Raw genomic sequence first — 20,030 nt, 5'->3', positions numbered from 1 at the left:
AGGAAATTGAAGAACCGGCACAAAAAAGCAAACGAAATTCTCCTTCTCCACGACAAGACAAGGTCTCACACATACCACGCCCAAGAGGAGCTCACGAAACTTCACTGGACTGGTCTTCCTCTTCCATCCAACAGCCGAGATCTCGCACTTTGCGTGTTCCATTTGTTTGGCCCAGTGAAGCATGCACTCCGCGGGGAGTGGTACGTGGGTGGTGGGGAGGTTACTGATGCAGCAATATGTTGACTCCGATGTCAACAAGAGTAGTATCATATGGAAATACAGTCTCAACCAGTAAGACGGCGTAAAGGTATCGCACTAAAGGAGATTACGCTGAAAAATAAGGTTTTGTAGCCAAAAGAGTGGGGAATAATATGGTATATTGGAATCCCGAATAAAACCAAACTGCTTTCACAAAAAAATCGGTGGCGTTACTTATTGAACACCTCCCGTAAATCTGTAAAACTGTCGGGCCTGTCGCTTTGAACACGCTTCTCCAAAACTACTAGACGAATTTTTGTGGGATTTTCGCAGATAACTTGAGCATAGCTCATGGCACCTTATAGGCTTTATTTCATCGGAAACTGATCACGAAAAAAAAGGAAGTTATCTTAACTGAAAGTTTTACTCATACTAGAATTATAGATGCGAATGTAACTCTGTCTACTATATTTCACGACTAACACGCTGAAATGATTTCGATGAAATTTGGTATGGAAATAGCTTGAACTCTGAGGAACAACATAGGCTACTTTATAAAGTCTGTAGTACAAGACACTTTATTTGAACAATAATACGCGAACTAGGGAGAGACATTTACTGTTTGAAAGATGTATTTGCTCTTTGGCTTTTGATCTTTGTCGTATTTGTGAAAACGTTCTTTTATTGGTTGATACGTGCTACATGATACTGCTCAGAATAATGAATACAATGCTTATACTGTCTTCCACACTATTTGTTGCATAATGTACAGAACACCTTACATAATAATACATAGTTACTTCAACAAATGCATATGTATGCACTCTCGCCTATGCCCCCCTGTAGACAACGCTCGGCGGTGATGCTATGCATACCGACGCATCTTGCGTCGGGACACCTTGGAAGAGGGCCGATCACTTCGGTAAGCTTTTGAACAGACGTCTTCAGTAGCTGTTCTTGATCGACACAAGGGGAATCTGCGGGCCTGTCCATGAGTGTCAAGCAGATATAAGCATAGTGAACAAGCTAATAAAACACACATATAACAGTTTGATTCATACCTACATATACCACTTTGGAGTTGCCGTGTTCTTTGTATCGGCACAGGTGGCACGTAAGTGCAGGATTCCTGGCACAGAGTGTATTATTTTTTATCGGAAAACAGCTGTTTCAGTCAGTATTCTAATGGTGCGTTCGAAGCAACATTTATGTTTTATTTCCTTAACGAATATTATCAAAAGTTATGATTTTTCACACCAAATGATGGGCTGAAACAGAAGTATTACTGCCTTATTTACAGCCGTCATGACTCCAAGTAAGCAAAGAGAAATATGTTGCCACGTTGTTACTTCTTACAGTTGGCTCTCAAAAGAAGAAGTAGTGTAGCGTGGTGACAAATGAAGAGACGTTACGGAAGACAACAGCATCAGTGATGTTTCAATTACAGCACAGTCTTCCACATTGTGCGAGAGTATCGTGATCCGATTACAATGAAATCAATGAAAATTAACAGCCGGCCGCTGTGACCGAGCGGTTCTAGACGCTTCGGTCCGGAACCGCGCCACTGCTGCGGTCGCAAGGTTCGAATCCTGCCTCGGGCATGGATGTGTGTGATGTCCTTGGGTTAGTTAGGTTTAAGTAGTTCTAAGTTCTAGGGGACTGATGACCTCAGATGTTAAGCCCCATAGTGCTCAGAGCCATATGAACCGTTTGAAAATTAACACAGTATCACCTTGAAATATTTGTTGGCGGTGACGATAAACGTGAAACTTCCTGAGACATTAAAACTGCACAGAAAACATTTTCTTCCAGGCGCGCTAGTCAGGTAAGGTATGAAGGAAAGCGTATCGAGGTTGGAAAGTAGCAGAGAGGTGGCGAGAGATTGGAACTTTCAGTCTGGTCTCGCGGTTCCCGGATGTTCTGCTGGCGAGAGCATTGCTAGCGAAAGGCAAGGTTCCTGGTTCGCGTCCGGCCTCTAACGATTTTCATTTTAGCTTCGTTACAGAACGGAAGATACATTGTGGGCAATAAACTTAGCTGAACAATGGCTAGAATAACTTACGACTCCGTTCCCTCACTGGAACTTCCCGAAATTACTTTAGAGAGGAATTCGTACAGTGATCAACCAGAGCATTATGACCACCGACCCACTATCGATATAAACCCGTCCAGGCGATAGCAACCTCAACTGGCGAGGAATGACTACTAGTCAAACACACGCTCGGTGCGTCTAGTATCAATGAGCGAGCTGTCCGTGTGTAGAATGAGGAAGGCGCGCGACCTATCTCAGTTTACAATGAAATGAATACCCTTAGCTGCATAACAAGTCAACGGGGACAGATGAAAATGTGTGCCCCGACCGGGACTCGGACCCGGGATCTCGTGCTTACATGGCAGACGCTCTCTCCATCTGAGCCACCGAGGACAGAGAGGATAGTGCGACTGCAGGGACTTATCTCTGGCACGTCTCCCGTGAGACCCACATTCCCAACTTATTGTCTCGCACTATATTCATAGTGCCCTTACCCATTTTACTCATTACTTGCGGCTTTTTGCCGATTCCCATAAGAATCGGCTACTATGAATATAGTGCGGGACAATAAGTTGGGAATGTGGGTCTCACGGGAGGCGTGCCAGAGATAAGTCGCACTATGCTCTCTGTCCTCGGTGGCTCAGATGGATAGAGCGTCTGCCATGTAAGCAGGAGATCTCGAGTTCGAGTCCCGGTCGGGGCACACATTTTCAACTTTCCCCGTTGACTTATATCAACTCCTGTATGCAGCTAAGGATATTCATTTCATTGTAATTTCATTCTAACGAGCTGCATGGTCAGCGATGGTATCTGTTCTTTCGGACATGTCTGAAAGAACAGATACCATCTTCATATATACTATCTGAGTTTGACCGACGGCAGATTGTGATAGCCCGGAGGCTCGGAATGAGCATTCCGCAAACTGCACGACTTGTCGGGTGTTCGAGGAGTGCCGTGGTGAGTTTCCTCAACAGGGGGTGAAAACACACGCTGACGTGGTGGGGTTGGGCGGCCATCCTCATTACAGATGTCGGACGTTATAGGCCGGGCAGACTGGTAAAATAGGACAGTCGGCGAACTGTGGCGGAACTAACACTAGACTTTAATGTTGGACAGAGTACAAGTGTGTCTGAACACGCAGTGCACCGAACACCCGTAACGATGGGTCTCCGCAGCCGACGACGTATGTACGTGCCAAAGACATCATCACGACATCGGCAACTACGACTGAAATTGGCACGTGATCATCGGCGCTAGATGTTGGTGCAGTGGCAGAGCGTTGCATGGCCTGATGAATCGTGGTACCTTCTTCATCATGTCGATGGATGGGCGCGAATCCGTCGTCTTCCACAACAGCTCTTTAACACCTGTACTTTGGGACGGAGACAAGCTGTGGCGGCCCCATTATGCTCTGGGGAACATTCACGTGGGCATCCTTGGTTCCAGTAGAGCTCTTGCAAGGCACCATGGCGGTCAAGGAGTATCGTTCACGCCTTCATCAGAATCATGTCTCCCGACTGCTTTTTCAGCAACATAGTGTGCCGTGTCAAAAGGCCAGAAATGGGATGCAGTGTTTCGAGGAACACAGTGGCGAGCTCCAATTGATGTGCTGGTCCTCCAAACTCGCCAAACTGAACCCGATCTAACAAATCTGGGATGTGATTGAAGGTGGTGTCAGAGTTCATCGGCCCCCTCCGCGGAATTTACGGGAATCAGGTGAGTTGTGTGTGCACATGTGGTGCCAATACCCTCCAACGACCTACCAGGGCCTCATTTGCCATGACGCGTCTCCGCTGTTATCCGTGTCAAAGGTGGACATGCCCGCTATTAAGTAGGCGGTCATATCAGTGTACACCACACAACACAGAAGAATTCGTTTCATACTAGCCTCCCAATCGTCTAAGACACTGAGCATGTCACCTATGGACGGTATTATGCCATTTTCGAGACATGCTACTTTTACAGCCCTATTCTGACACGTAGAGTTGTAGGGGAAGTGGACAAGGCGACAAAACTTTTTGAAGCGACGGTACTTTACGAAGTACCTCACAAGGCAACCTTCCCATCGCACCCCCCTCAGATTTAGTTATAAGTTGGCACAGTGGATAGGCCTTGAAAAACTGAACACAGATCAATCGAGTAAACAGGAAGAAGTTGAGTGGAACTATGAAAAAATAAGCAAAATATACAAACTGAGTAGTCCATGCGCAACATAGGCAACATAAAGGATAATGTAAGCATAGGTGCGCCGTGGTCTCGTGGTTAGCGTGAGCAGCTGCGGAACGAGAGGTCCTTGGTTCAAGTCTTCCCTCGAGTGAAAAGTTTATTTTCGCAAAGTTATGATCTGTCCGTTCGTTCATTGACGTCTCTGTTCACTGTAATAAGTTTAGTGTCTGTGTTTTGCGACCGCACCGCAAAACCGTGCGATTAGTCGACGAAAGGACGTGCCTCTTCAATGGGGACCGAAAACATTTGATCGCAAGGTCATAGGTCAACCGATTCCTCCACAGGAAAACACGTCTGATATATTCTATACGACACTGGTCACGGCATGTGCGTCACATGACAGGAATATGTTGTGGACCCACCTAACTTGTACACTTGGCGAATGGGTAAAAAGATTCTTCTACCTTTCCCGATTTAGGTTTTCTTGTGGATGTGATAATCACTCCCAAAAAGTGATGAAAACATAAGAGTTTGTGACATAAACTGAAAACAAAAAATTAAAATTATCACTCGAAGGGAGACTTGAACCAAGGACCTCTCCTACCGCAGCTGCTCACGCTAACCACAGGACCACGGCGCTCCTGAGCTCACCCTCTCCTTGATTTTGCTTATGTTGCGCATGGACTACTAAGTTTGTATATTTTGCTTATTTTTTCATAGTTCCACACAACTTCTTCCTGTTTTCTCGATTGATCTGTGTTCAGTTTTCCAAGGTCTATCCACTGTGCCAACTTAGAATTAAATCTGGATGGGGGGGGGGGGGTGCGATGGGGAGGTTCCCTTGTCAGACGTGGACTTGCGGGAGAGAAAGGATTTCTCTGCCGTACGTCTTCATTATAGAGAAAACTTAAACTGGAAACCAGATCTACACAAGTCTCCTCTTCTGAAAAAATTACTAAAACTGATACCAGAAATGAATATATCTTGTGGCTTGCGACTATTTGCAAGACTTTTGACATTAACGACAGTTCTGGAGCTTGCAAGAAATAGTCGTTTTGTTGGGCAGTTGGCTTCGAAGAGAGTGTGGATGTCATGATAGACATCCCTCCCCCCCCCCCCCCCACCTTCCCAGAGTAGAATGTTTGTTTGTTGCCAGGACTGCAACTGCAGCGGCAATATTGAATATTGGTTACCGATGGACCACGAAGACGGACACAACTGGAAGCGGGAAGCACAAGTAGACAGGAAAATGTTGCGTCTTTTTGCGTCTTTCGCTATGCCATCCTCACGTCAGAAACAGACATCTTAATGCAGGAGAGCCTTTCCCGAAGTGGAGCTTTGCACGTGCTGTGTGTTTACATCGCGCGAGAGAGCAATGGCGTAATATTTCGGGCGTCGGACGTCTCTCACTTTTCGACGCCTCCAGGCTACCCTTGCGGCTATTTTAAAATCCAGAGCTCGAGTTACTTCACAGTCAATGACGCCGAGTGAGAATGCAAAACAAACCAATGCGGATTTCAGTCACTGAGAAAAAGATCGACGACGCTTTCTCCGTCGGCTTAGAATATCTTCTCGCATTTAGTTATGTCGTTTCACTATAACAAGGTTTTTGCTGATATATGCAACATATAAGACAGCTAGAGTTTTTGCACATCCTGTATCCCATCTGTCTCTCTATGTATTGACAGTGTTCAGGCTGTAAATGAGACCGATGGCCCTTGTAGTCTGGTCCCTTCAATCACACTAACCAACCAACCACGCTGTAAACAAAATTGTTAACTGTTTTGGCTGGAAACATTCCATAAGTGTTTTGAACTGGTGCCATCACTGTGCGGATTTTGTGCACGTTAGGGTATAGGTTTGCAGCTGGACACAGTCTGACAGATGTATTATCTGTCTATCTCGAACTATCATTTCTCTTTGGCATCTCATTAATACGATCGACAAGTATTAAATACTTGAAAAAAGATACAGCATTGGTCGTATATTTTTTACTATCGCAAAATCGATTTTCTGTCACTGAGTGACCATCTTCAGTGCTATATTGCATAACTTAAATTAGGATGCACTGTTGTCACTAAGCTTACGGCAATCACATAGACTGACATGTCAGTTATAGACAGTCATAGACATGTCAGTCTATGTGATTGCCGTAAGCTTAGTGACAACAGTGCATCCTAATTTAAGTTATACAATATAGCACTGAAGATGGTCACTCAGTGACAGAAAATCGATTTTGCGATAGTAAAAAATATACGACCAATGCTGTCTCTTTTTTCAAGTATACCTGTTATCTGGTCGTAGTGCACAAGACAACATGGAGTCGCCAATTATTAAATACTTGTTTGCACATATTTCCTAACCACTACAAGATCCTGCAGATATACCGGCTGTTTCAGGAGGAACAGTGAACGTTCCAGAAGGTGGCAGTATCCACTAAATGGAATAAAACATTCTGTTTAATAAGCGTCCAATTTTTACTGGTTACAGAGGTAAGATTTCATTTGGCGTCTTGATACGCCAGTTGCCACGGGTTCCTTTATCGATAACAGTTTTTTTTTAGTTCAAAGTGTGAATTTGTGCTTGAGTTAATATAATTGAATTTTTAAACTATCATTTTGATTGTTATTTGTTACCACATTCTGCTGTATCTTTGAAGCATAATGCATGTATTTAGAAATGGGGAGTACAATGATATGGTATTTGTGTGCGCATACTGTAATGGAGACGCTGCTGCTTGTACACAATTTCCTAACTACAGAGTACCAGATCCATTAAGCTGTATGAGAATGGGACAGTGCCCAGCAGTCAAACCTCATCTGAACGTCCGAGTGAAGAGAGAGTGGTTGAAGCAGAAGAGATTATGCAGTTGGGAGAATGTAGCCCTTCAACAAGCAGGATTTCTACTCATATCGGCGTTCCACATAGAAGAATGTATTGGCATTACATATCTATGACTTCTGTTCTTATTATTTACGTCAGATTCAGCACCTTCGATTAGGAGATAAAAGTAGACGATTGGATTTTTGTTGTTGCCTAACTGGAAATCGTTGACTGATTCCATAAATACCGTTTACAGATGAAGGCGCCTTTTTCACTCCTGATGGCATCAAAAAAAGCTCGTAAATCGTGGTCCGACGAGAACCACCATTTCTTTGTGGTTTTACACTATGTCATCAAAAATATCCGGACACTACCAAAAACATTCGTTTTTCATATTAGGTGCTTTGTGATGCCACCTGCTGCCAGGTAATCCACATCAGCGACCTCAGTAGTCATTAGGCATCGCGAGAGAGCAGAATGGGGCGCTCCGCCGAACTCAAGCAGTTCGAACGAGGTCCGGTGATTGGCTGTCACTTGTGTCACACGCCTGTACGCCAGATTTCCACGCTGCTAAACATCCCTAGGTCCACTGTTCCCGTTGCGATATGCAGTGGACAAGTGAAGGTACACGTACAGCACAAAAGCGTACAGGCCGACCTCGTCTGTTGACTGACAGACACCACCGCCGCCGGCCGGAGTGGCCGTGCGGTTCTGGGCGCTACAGTCTAGAACCGAGCGACCGCTACGGTCGCAGGTTCGAATCCTGCCTCGGGCATGGATGTGTGTGATGTCCTTAGGTTAAATTAGTTCTAAGTTCTAGGCGACTGATGACCTCAGCAGTTAAGGCGCATAGTGCTCAGAGCCATTTGAACACCACCGCCAGTCGAGGAGCATCATAATGTGTAATACGCAGACATCTATCGAGACCATCACACAGGAATTCCACTGCAAGTACTATGACAGTTAGGTGGGTCGTGAAAAAACTTGGATTTCATGGTCGAGCGGCTGGTCATGAGCCATACATCACGCCGGTAAAGGTCATACAACGCCTCACTTGGTGTAAGGAGGGTAAACACTGGATGATTGAACAGTGGAAAAACGTTGTGTGGAGTGAAGAATCGCGGTATACAATGTGGCGGTCCGATGGCAGGGTGTGGGTATGGCCAATGTCCAGTGAACGTCATCTGCCAGCGTGTGTAATGCCAACAGTTGAAATGCCACTGTTGAAGAGCAATTCGGGGATGACGATTCCATCTTTCAACACGATCGAGCACCTGTTCATAATGCACGGCCTGTGGCGGAGTGGTTACACGACAATAACATCCCTGTAATGGACTAGTCTGCACCGAGTCCTGACCTGAATCTTATAGAACACCTTTGGGATGTTTTGGAAAGTCTACTTTGAGCCAGGCCTCACCGACCGACATCGATACCTCTCCTCAGTGTAGCACTCCGTGAAGAATGGGCTGCCATTCCGCAAGAAACGTTCCAGCACCTTACTGAACGTATGCCTGCGAGAGTGGAAGCTGTCATCAAGGCTAAGGATGGGCTAACACGATATTGAATTCCAGCATTACCGATGGAGGGCGCCACGAACTTGTAAGTCATTTCAGCCAGGTGTCCGGATACTTTTGATCGCGTAGCGTACATTTACAAGAGTGCTTCTCTGTAAATGTTTGGTAGACAAACAATTAATTGAGCCAGTTTTGTTACAGAGACTCATTAGCTAGAATTTCTTGAAAATGAGCTCCCCCGCGTTATTGAAAGAGATTCCTTTAGGTACAAGGACGCACATTCTGGTCATTATTTGACACAGTCTAAACGTAACATTTCCCAATACGTGGTTGGGAAGAAATGATATCGTTACTTGGCACCAAGATTCCCGGACCTTACACCTTTAAATTTTTGTTTGTGGGTATTGTTCAAAGGCGAAGTCTAGAAATAAAAAGTAAACACGATAGGAGAATTTATCATTCGGGGTATGAATAGTAGTACCCTCAAAAAGAACTCAAAAACGACCGCTAAAGAGCTATACGTTGTGTTATCAAGACAATTGGAAAGTGCACTGAAGTCAGAGGTGGACTTTATGAAAATTAACTTTAAACTTAATAGTTTGCGTTAACATCTTCAGGCAGCTGTATCTCCGTAAGCCATAAAAAGTAGAGACATTTTATATGGAATGTTTTATTTGAATTAGTCTACTTTATCACCTTCTGAAATATGTAGTATTCAATCTGAAACGTCCTGTATAGCGAAAACATCTAAAATGATCTCGTGAATATCTGTACCACTGATGTTAGTTCCAAATAGTGCTACTGAATTAGGTTAGAGAAGCTTTCCCCTCGAAACAACATGACCACTTACACATTTAAGGGATAAGAATGTAGTTCCAAATATTATATGCAGTTTTTTCAATACTTATTTTTCTTATTTTTGATCATGCTCGTGTCATAAATAATTCTAACGTTTCTGGTAATTAGAAAAAATGACCAAAATGAATGCACAATTGGTGGGTGGTGTATAGAACAGTGTTCCAGCGTAGGTGGTTAATGTTGAAGAGCTCGTAAGCACAGTAGAACTCTCTGTTGCGTGTGCAGAAAGGTCAGTTTTAAGCCGTGAGACGAAGTGGAAAGATGAAAACAAGTGGCAGTAAGCCACATAATCATGTGAGTAAGTTCGCAGAGGGCAGAGTGATATGACAGCGACGCGTGTGTCGAGCTAGTGGGCAGAAGAGCGGGTAGGCTGTGTGCCGGGCGTTCTGCCCGTAGCACGGGTTACCGTCGTCTGGTAGCATCAGCGTCGTAGTCTGTGCAGCTTCATGCACAGCATTAAGCCGCAGCTGCGCTATTGTGACGTCTGGAGTTCTGTTCATTTAGACCGTCTACTGCGGGCGCGGTTAGCGGAAGCTATGCTTTTGCATCGGCTTCCGCTGTTAAGAAGCCAAAAATACCGCATAAGAAGTTGGACGTATGAACTCTGTCGCTGGTTGGCGGCAAAATGTCGAGTTTCCGAACGAATCTGTTCCAACTGGCCTTGCAGCGATGGCCACATACGTCTTACATGATAGTGTGGTGGCAGCATTCTGGCAGCGTGCGTTTCTGAGCGATGAAACGGACACACGCCTAGTATCAGGATTAGCAAAATGGTTCCACCTGTTCAATATTAACCTATTCATAATTGGACTTGGAATTACTTTGTTAACTATAATTCAATGATGAGATGTAGTCCGAGAAGGAACATATCAAGGATTACATACAGGATTTGTATCCATTGGGGCCCGAGACGGTATTCAATACAATATGCGATTTCGACTCCAGCGTGTAGAGAGAAAGGTCAGCCGGCCGCGGTGGTCTCGCGGTTCTAGGCGCGCAGTCCGGAACCGTGCGACTGCTACGGTCGCAGGTTCGAATCCTGCCTCGGGCATGGATGTGTGTGATGTCCTTAGGTTAGTTAGGTTTAAGTAGTTCTAAGTTCCAGGGGACTGATGACCACAGCTGTTAAGTCCCATAGTGCTCAGAGCCATTTGAACCATTTTGTAGAAAGGTCAACAGTAATCGCTATCTGCGGGAGGTTTTAGAGCGCGATGTTGTTTGTTTCTCAGATAACCCCCCGCATAATATTTCAGCGCATAAGTAAGCGTAGGCGTGTGGTCACCCTCCACGAAGCAAGTTGGCGCGACAGAATGTCAATCCTGAGGGCCCGAGTTCGATTCACGGCTGGGTCGGAGATGTTCTCCGCCCAGGAACTGGGTGTTGTGTTGTCCTAATCATCATCAATTGATCCCCATCGCCGAAGTGGCGTCAAATCGAAAGACTTGCGCCCGGCGAACGGTCTACACGACGGGAGGCCCTAGTGACACGACATTTACATTTACTTGACATATAGAAATTACTAGCTGCATGGTGTGTAATTATCCAGGAGCAAATACAGACAAGCTTTGATTCGAAGTATGCCGTTAAGGGCACGTTTTACAACACACTCTGGGTACCATAATTTTATTAAAAGTGACACACCCAGGATACATGCAAAAATCCCTGCGTGGCGGTATCAGAGCGTACTGAGTTCGCAAGCTAGAGTTAATATACAGTTCTCTGAATCTGATCACTTGTGTTTTACCATCTACCTAATATGTGTGTTAAGTCCGATCCTGTCACTAGTGTAGTGCGCAGCCGGCCAGGTTGGCCGAGCTGTTCTAGGCGCTACAGTCTGGACCCGCGCAACCGCAAACCTCGCAGGTTCGAATCCTGCCTCGGGCATGGATGTGTGTGACGTCAGTACGTTAGTTAGGTTTACTTAGTTCTAAGTCTAGGGGGACTGATGACCTCAGCAGTTCAGTCCCATAGTGCTCAGAGCCATTTGAACCATTTGTACGAGGTGCATTCAAGTTCTAAGGCCTCCGATTTTTTTTCTAATTAGCTACTCACCCGAAATTGATGAAACTGTCGTTACTTCTCGACGTAATCGCCCTGCAGACGTACACATTTTTCACAACGCTGACGCCATGATTCTATGGCAGCGGCGAAGGCTTCTTTAGGAGTCAGTATTGACCACTGGAAAATCGCTGAGGCAATAGCAGCACGGCTGGTGAATGTGCGGCCACGGAGAGTGTCTTTCATTGTTGGAAAAAGCCAAAAGTCACTAGGAGCCAGGTGAGGTGAGTAGGGAGCATGAGGAATCACTTCATCACGAAGAAACTGTTGCGTAACGTTAGCTCGATGTGCGGGGCGTTCTCTTGGTGAAACAGCACACGCGCAGCCCTTCCCGGACGTTTTTGTTGCAGTGAAGGAAGGGATTTGTTCTTCAAAACATTTTCGTAGGATGCACCTGTTACCGTAGTGCCCTTTGGAACGCAATGGGTAAGGGTTACGCCCTCGCTGTCCCGGAACATGGACACCATCATTTTTTCAGCACCGGCGGTTACCCGAAATTGTTTTGGTGGCGGTGAATCTGTGTGCTTCCATTGAGCTGACTGGCGCTTTGTTTCTGGATTGAAAAATGGCATCCACGTCTCATCCATTGTCACAACCGACGAAAAGAAAGTCCCATTCATGCTGTCGTTGCGCGTCAACATTGCTCGGCAACATGCCACATGGGCAGCCATGTGGTTGTCCGTAAGCATTCATGGCACCCGCCTGGATGACAATTTTCGCATTTTCAGGTTGTCATGCAGGATTGTGTGCACAGAACCCACAGAAATGCCAACTCTGGAGGCGATCTGTTCAACAGTCATTCGGCGATCCCCCAAAACAATCTCTCCACTTTCTGGATCACGTCGTCAGACTGGCTTGTGCGAGCCCGAGGTTGTTTCGGTTTGTTATCACACGCTGTTCTGCCTTCAGTAAACTGTCGCACCCACAAACGCACTTTCGACACATCCATAACTCCATCACCACATGTCTCCTTCAACTGTTGATGAATTTCAATTGGTTTCACACTACGCAAATTCAGAAAACGAATGATTGCACGCTGTTCAAGTAAGGAAAACATCGCCATTTTAAGTATTTAAAACAGTTCTCATTCTCGCCGCTGGCAGTAAAATTCCATCTACCGTACGGTGCTGCCATCTCTGGGACGTTGTCATCTCTGGGACGTATTGACAATGAACGCGGCCTCATTTTAAAACAATGTGCATGTTTCTATCTCTTTCCAGTCTGGAGGAAAAAATCGGAGGCCTTAGAACTTGAATGCACCTCGTAGTGCGCAACACACAATCCCTGCCTGGCAGCCAGCAGCAGCGCAGCCTGGAGTGCCGCTCTGAGTGACCGCTTGGTTTGAGGCGCTACGTGACGGTTTGCGCGGCCCCTCCCGCCGCAGGTGCGAGTCCTCCCTCGGGCATGGGTGTGTGTGTTGCCCTCAGTATTAGTTAGTGTGTAAGTCTAGAGACTGATGATGTCAGCAGTTTGGTCCCTAAGGAATTCACAAAAATTTGGACTTTTTTTTTATCCTGGAGTGGCGTGGGGTGGTGTGGAGTGTTTGTGTGTGTGTGTGTGTGTGTGTGTGTGTGTGTGTGTGTGATTTGGGGGGGGGGGAGGGGGAGCAAATTGTGCCCATATCGGGAAAGTGTTTCTGCCTTTGACTCTCTCCCAAAAATGTTATATGAAACTAATGCAAATTGCTTATTGACTTGACTGTTGCGCTTGTTTTATCACCCAAACTCTCTGAAAGGTAAAGCCGTAATCAGCTACAACATTGGTTTGAAAAATGGTTCAAATGGCTCTGAGCTCTATGGGACTTAACATCTGAGGTCATCAGTCCCCTAGAACTTAGAACTACTTCAACCTAAATAACCTAAGGACATCACACACATCCATGCCCGAGGCAGGATTCGAACCTGCGACCATAGCAGTCGTGCGGTTCCGGGGTGACGCGCCTAGAACCGCTCGGCCACTCCGGCCGGCAGCGAGTTGGCGCTGTGTTAAGACACTGGACTCGCGTTTGGGGTGGACAGCGGTTCAAATCCCCGTCCGGCATCCAGATTTGTGTTTCCCACGGTTTCCCTAAAGTGATTAAAGCAAATGCCGATTTCGTTCCCTTGACAAGGCCAGTTCCCTTCCCGTCATTCCCCAATCTGACGCATTCGAGAGGACGACGGTTCAATCCCGTCTCCGGCCATCCTGATATAGATTTTCCGTTATTTCCCTCAATCGTTTCAGGCAAATGCCGGGATGGTTCCTTTGAAAGGGCACGGCTGATTTCCTTCCCCATCCTTCCCTAACCCGAGCTTGCGCTCCGTCTCTAATGACCTCGTTGTCGACGGGACGTTAAACACCACTAACCTAACCTAACCCCAATCTGAGTTTGTGCCCCGTTTGTAATGAAGCGGGAGGCTAAACCCTAATCTTTCTGTCTCCAAGTGTACTAAGAATCACATTATTTAGTGCTTTCCCAGCGTGGCGCTGTTGCGAGAGAGAGTTTCGGTCGGGTTGTGCGTTGCCAGGAGATGGGGCCAGCGCCGTGGGTGCAGACGAAGCGACGCCGCGCGATGCGATCCGCGGACATTTCGCAAGCCGTGACCCGCTGGCCTCGCGCCGCCACCGCGTCCAGACTACTGAGGCGCCGCCGCCACAGTCTGCCCGTCCGCGAAACTGTCGTGTCAAGGGGACGGCGCGCAGCGGCTGCGGTATCTTACGAGGGGACTATTCGCCATCACAGATTTCCTCCGAATTTATGATACGTGCAGGGCTTGGCGACAGAAGTTGGAGTTCCAGATCACCGACGTTTTGAAAACATCGCTTTCTTCACGAAGGTCGGGACAGGCATGTGCCATCCACGTAAGCGTTGTTTCCGGGCAGCGGTGGGCGCAGAGGAAAAAGTATCGAACGATAATCCGACGGTCATCGGTTCGAGACCTTGTGTGGAAACTTTTTTTCAATGTTTACATTATTTAAACTGCAACTAAATCTAAATGATGCGCAATCCAATGTATTTATTAACGTTTTCATAAAAGGCTTCAAAAGACAAGGCAAAGGACGATTTGGAATAGCAAATAAACTTCCAGCAAGGCATTCATTACAATGAAAACGCTTAAGACTTCGTACTCCGTTAGTTTTATTTTAACATTCGAGCACCGTTACAAGTGGTTACTGCAAAACTGTGCGATGACAGGGAACCTCTTATGAATGAACGCAAACCAAGTTTATTTTTCTATAGTAGAGCCGACCGATGTGACAGAGCGGTTCTAGGCGCTCCAGTCCGAAACCGCACAACCGCTACGGTTGCAGGTTAGAATCCTGCTTCGGGCATGAGTGTGTGTGATGTCCTTAGGTTAGTTAGGTTTAAGTAGTTCTAAGTTCTAGGGGACTGACGACCTCAGATGTTAAGTCCCATAGTGCTCAGAGCCATTTGAACCAATTTGTTTAAAGACATTACCCTATAGTTACCTATGTCATCCAAAGAATACATGGAAAACACAAGTCGCCATCACCATTCTAGTTAAATTATAGATGTCGGTAACAATGGCAGGTTTAACTTAATTTCCTGAACTACTAGCCTTTTCGCTGCGGCTTTGCTTGGCTTATGTGTTCGACACATATAATGAGCACACCTCCGCCTTCCTCTCTCTGTGTCCACATCTCCTTCCCTCTGCCTGTTCACCTCACCCTCCCACCACTACCTGTCCATCCCCTCACCCCCCTCCCCAATCTCCCTGTCTCTTCATCTCGTCCTCTCCTTCTCTTTGTCCATTTCCTCCATCCCCTCTTTATGACCATATCTTCCTCCCCCTCGCTTTGACCATATCCTCCATCCTCCTTCACCTCTCCATCTCCGCCTTTCCCTCTCCATTTTCCACTTGCTCAGAAACCTTTACACATTTCCCCCACCTCTTGTATGTCTCCCCACTCCCCTCTCTCTGCCTATTTCCTCCTCCCCTTGCTCTATCCATTCCCTCCTCTATCCATCTCAACCCATCCCAACGCAGACCCTGCAATACAGTTCAATAAACCATGCTCACACTTCCTCAACATGTCATCATTTGTTGGTCCGTGATGCACAGGCTGCTATGCAAAGAAGGTCGATAAAGCAGGCTGATTCTAGTGCAACACAACATGCCTGTCATGCTGGGCAGCCTACATACTGGGGCCGGTAACCGGCAGATTTAAAAAAAAAATAAATAAAAATAAAAAAAAACTCAATTTCTGCCCTATCTGTGCTCCTGTTCGAGCTGGGAGGCTATAAACCCCACAGTACTGATACTGTTGAAGCCCACTGTTTCTGCGCCGAATTTGGTTGAAATCGATCCAGGAGTTTGGAAAGAGATTCAGGATGTACACACATACTCTCTGCTTTATGTATATAACAGAAAACAGATGAACAGTTTCAAGCATGTGTTGTGATTTTAGACAGGCTTTGGATGAATTTCATATACACATTTGATATTAACACAGGAATTTTTGCATTTATTCTGCTATGAGTCTTTTAATAGAATTATGGTACCGAGCAGTAACAGAATCGTTATAACCAAATAAAGCATGTTAGCGTGCAAAATTTATACAATGGCTGTTCGGAAAGTGACGAATGATCAGTCGCTAAATTGGAATCACAGTGAAAATATGACGAAGCTTTCCACAGATGTGTTGGGCAGTGTCTCCAATATGTCTGTAGATGGCGTTACGTCGCTCTTCTCATTTCTGAGAGCACAGTGAGCACATAAAGACGCATAGAAACTGGAGGTCCAGCCAAGTATGGGTGGCTGCCGAGAGGTGTCGCCTACATAATGTAACTGTCATGCATTTCTTTCTTCATGACAGTTCTCAACCGCACAGTGCAGGGGCAATGAAGATGCTCCTGCAGCGTTTTCGACGGGAAGTTTTTATCACCCACCACATAGCTCCGACTTGGCTTCCTCTCATTTTCATCTCTGATCCGATGAACCGCTGGCTATTAGGACAACATTTTGGCACAGACAACAAACTGCAGTCCAGCGTAGAAAAATGTCGGAAAGAACAGGAGGCTGCCTTCTATGACGAAGGTATTGGAAAGTTGGTACAACCTACGAGAGATGGGTAAGTTTGAGCGGCGACCGTGTAGAGAAGTAGCTGGAAGGTATAGCCAACTGTTGCAAATAAAACAGTTTTGATTTTCTCTGTGGTTTCCACCTACATCTACGTACATAACCCGCAAGCCACCGTACGGTGAGTGGCGGACGATACCCTGCACTGCAACTAGTCGTTTCCTCTCCTGTTCCAATCGCAGACAGAGCGAGGGGAAAACGGCTGTCTATATGCCTCCGTATGAGCTCTAATTTCTCGTGTCTTATCTTTGTGGACCCTACGAGAAATGTATGTTGGCGGCAGTGGGATCGTTCTGCAGTCAGGTTGAAATGGCGATTCTCCAAGCTTTCTCAGTAGTGTCTTCTTACCTCCAGGGACACCCACTTACGCTCCCGAAGCACATACGTAACGCTTGCATGTTGTTATAACCTACCGGTAACGAATCCAGCAGCTCGCCTGTGAATTGCTTCGATGTTTTCTTTCAATCCGACCTGGTGCGGATCCCAAACACTCGAGCAGGACTCAAGAATAGGTCGTACCAGCGCCGTATATGCAGTCTATACAGATGAACCACACTTTCCTAAAATTCTTCCAGTAAATCGAAGTCCACCATTCGCCTTCCCCTGCCACAAAATTCCCACATGCTCGTTGCGTTTCATATCGCTTCACAACGTTACGACCAAATATTTAAACGGTGTGACTGTGCCAAGCGGGACACTAATAATGCTGTATCCGAACATTGCAAGTTTGTTTTTCCTGCTCATCCGCATTAACTTACACTAACAAGGGGAGGCCGCCAATTGTGAAATTCAGATTCGATTCATACTGCGCATAATAAAAGCTCATGGCCAGAGGTGTATTGTGGCAAAGCACCGAGATGCACTTCTCAGTCGTTGTCGAGAAAATCGACAGTTAAAAGAAACCGTTGCAGTGAAATACTCTCTGCGATTTATAGTTTCCTACCGCGTCGTGGCGCAGCGGTAAGCGCTCGGGTTCGTAATCCGAAGGTCGCCAGATCGAATCTCGCGCCATGTAACTATTTTTTTTAGTATTTGTTTTTCGTAATTCAAATATATATATATTCCCGGCAATCAGTTGCAACAATTATGCATATAATAAGTTGTTGAAAGTCGTTTGTCGTGGAAAAACTGGCGACTACGAACGTGATTATGTTTTCCGCAAACAAAGTTGTATTTCATAAATGTTATTAATTGTCTTCATAATGTTTACACGTGTAGTTAACGGAAGGCGTAGAAACGATATTCCGAAACGAATACATATAGTGTAAGTCAAACGTTCGAATTAGAGCAGAGACCCCACGATATATATATATACGAGGGTTATTCCAAAAGTAAGGTCCGATCGGTCGCGAAATGGAAACGACTATGAAAATCCGATAAAGCTTTGCACAGATGTGTTGGGTAGTGTCTCTAGTATAACTCCAGTTAGCATCACGTCGCTCTTCTCATTTCTGAGCTCGCAGTGAGTGCGTAAAGATGTCTAGAAAATAGTGTCTGCCGCCAAGTACGAGGGCCTGGTGAGAAATTTCGCCTGAAGCTATGCAGCCAACATTACATAACTGTCGTGCTGTTTCGTCTTCACGACAATTCTCAGCCGCATTCTGCAGGGGCAATGAAGATGCTCCTGCATCGTTTTCAAATGGAAATGTTAGATTACCCACAATACAGTCCGCAATTGTCTCCCCCTGAGTTTCATCTCTGGTCACATGAACCGCTGTCTTTGACGACAACATTTTGACACAGACAACGAGGTGTAGGCCAGCGTGGAGAATTGGCGGAAAGCACTGGCGGCTGCCTTCTATGATGAGGCTATTGAAAAGTTGGTACAACGCTATGACAAAAGTCTAAGTCAGAACGGCGACTACGTAGAGAAGTAGCTGAAAGGTGTAGCTAATTGTTACAAGTAAAACATTTCTGATGTTCACTGTGGTTTCAATTTGGCAATCAATCGGACCTTACTTTTGGAATAACCCTCGTATATATATATATATATATATATATATATATATATATATATATATATATATATATATATATATATGAATTACAAAAAACAAATACTAAAAAAAAGGGCTACATGACGCGAGATTCGATCCGGCGACCTTCGGATTACGAACCCGAGCGCTTACCGCTGCGCCACGACGCTGTAGAAAATTATAAAGCGTAGAGAGTATTTCACTGCAACGGTTTCTTTTAACTGTCGATTTTCTCGACAACGGCGGCTGAGAAGTGCATCTTGGTGCTTTGCCACAACACACCTCTTGCCATGAGCCTTTATTATGCGCAGTATGAATCGAATCTGAATTTCACAATTGGCGGCCTCCCCTTGTAAGAGCCAACTGCCGTTCATCAGACCAACTTGAAACTTTGTCTAGGTCATCTTGTATAACCTACAGTCACATAACTTCCACACCTTCCTGTACACTACTGCCGGCCAGTGTGGCCGATCGGTTCTAGGCGCTTCAGTCTGGAACCGCGCGACCGCTACGGTCGCAGGTTCGAATCCTGCCTCGGGCATGGATGTGTGTGATGTCCTTAGGTTAGTTAGGTTTAAGTAGTTCTAAGTTCTAGGGGACTGATGACCTCAGATGTTAAGTCCCATAGTGCTCAGAGCCATTTGAACCATTTTGTACACTACTGCATCATCAGCAAACAACCGAGAATCGCTACCCACCCTGTCTGCCAGATCATTTATGTACATAGAAAACAGCACCGGCCCTGTCACACTTCGCTGGGGCACTCCTGACGTTACCCCTGTCTCTGATGAACACTCACCATCGAGGACAACATACTGGGGAGAAAAGAAAAGAGCAAGCTGGATTTCGTACAAGCGATGCTTTCAAAAGCCATGCTGATACGTGGATATGAGCTTTTCAGCCTCTAGGGAATTTATTATAGTCGAACTGAGAATATGCTCTAGAATTCTGCAGCAAATCGATGTTAATGGTATTGGTTTGTTACTTTGCGGCGCCCTTCTTTTACCATTCTTATGTACAGGAGTCACATGCGCTTTTTTCCAGTCGCTGATCGAGAGATTCACGATAAATGCGAACTATGTAAGGGGCCAATGACGTACAGTAAGGACTCTTTATAAAACCGAATTGGGATTCCATCCGAACCTGGCGACTTACTTGTTTTCAACTCTTTCAGTTGTTTCTCTACGCCAAAGACGTTTGTACGATTCCTCTGCACGAACAATTTGTTGAACGTGAAATTTAAAACTTCAGCTTTCCTTTTCCTATCTTCTACTGCCACACCAGACTAGTCAACGCATAACTGAATGGAATGAATTGAAGCATA

General features: G+C 45.8%; 1 protein-coding gene across 1 annotated transcript in view; it reads right to left on the bottom strand.

The window, feature by feature from the left end:
• The window catches only part of LOC126163136 (uncharacterized), a 240,768-nt gene that overhangs the window by 78,819 nt on the left and 141,919 nt on the right, over positions 1 to 20,030 (bottom strand). The gene's annotated exons all lie outside the window — the stretch shown is intronic.

This window comes from Schistocerca cancellata, chromosome 2, assembly GCF_023864275.1.
Source record: "Schistocerca cancellata isolate TAMUIC-IGC-003103 chromosome 2, iqSchCanc2.1, whole genome shotgun sequence".
NCBI classification, from domain to species: Eukaryota; Metazoa; Arthropoda; class Insecta; order Orthoptera; family Acrididae; genus Schistocerca; species Schistocerca cancellata.
The sequence above is the reverse complement of the archived record's forward strand: the minus strand, read 5'-3'. Positions and strand labels throughout refer to the sequence as shown.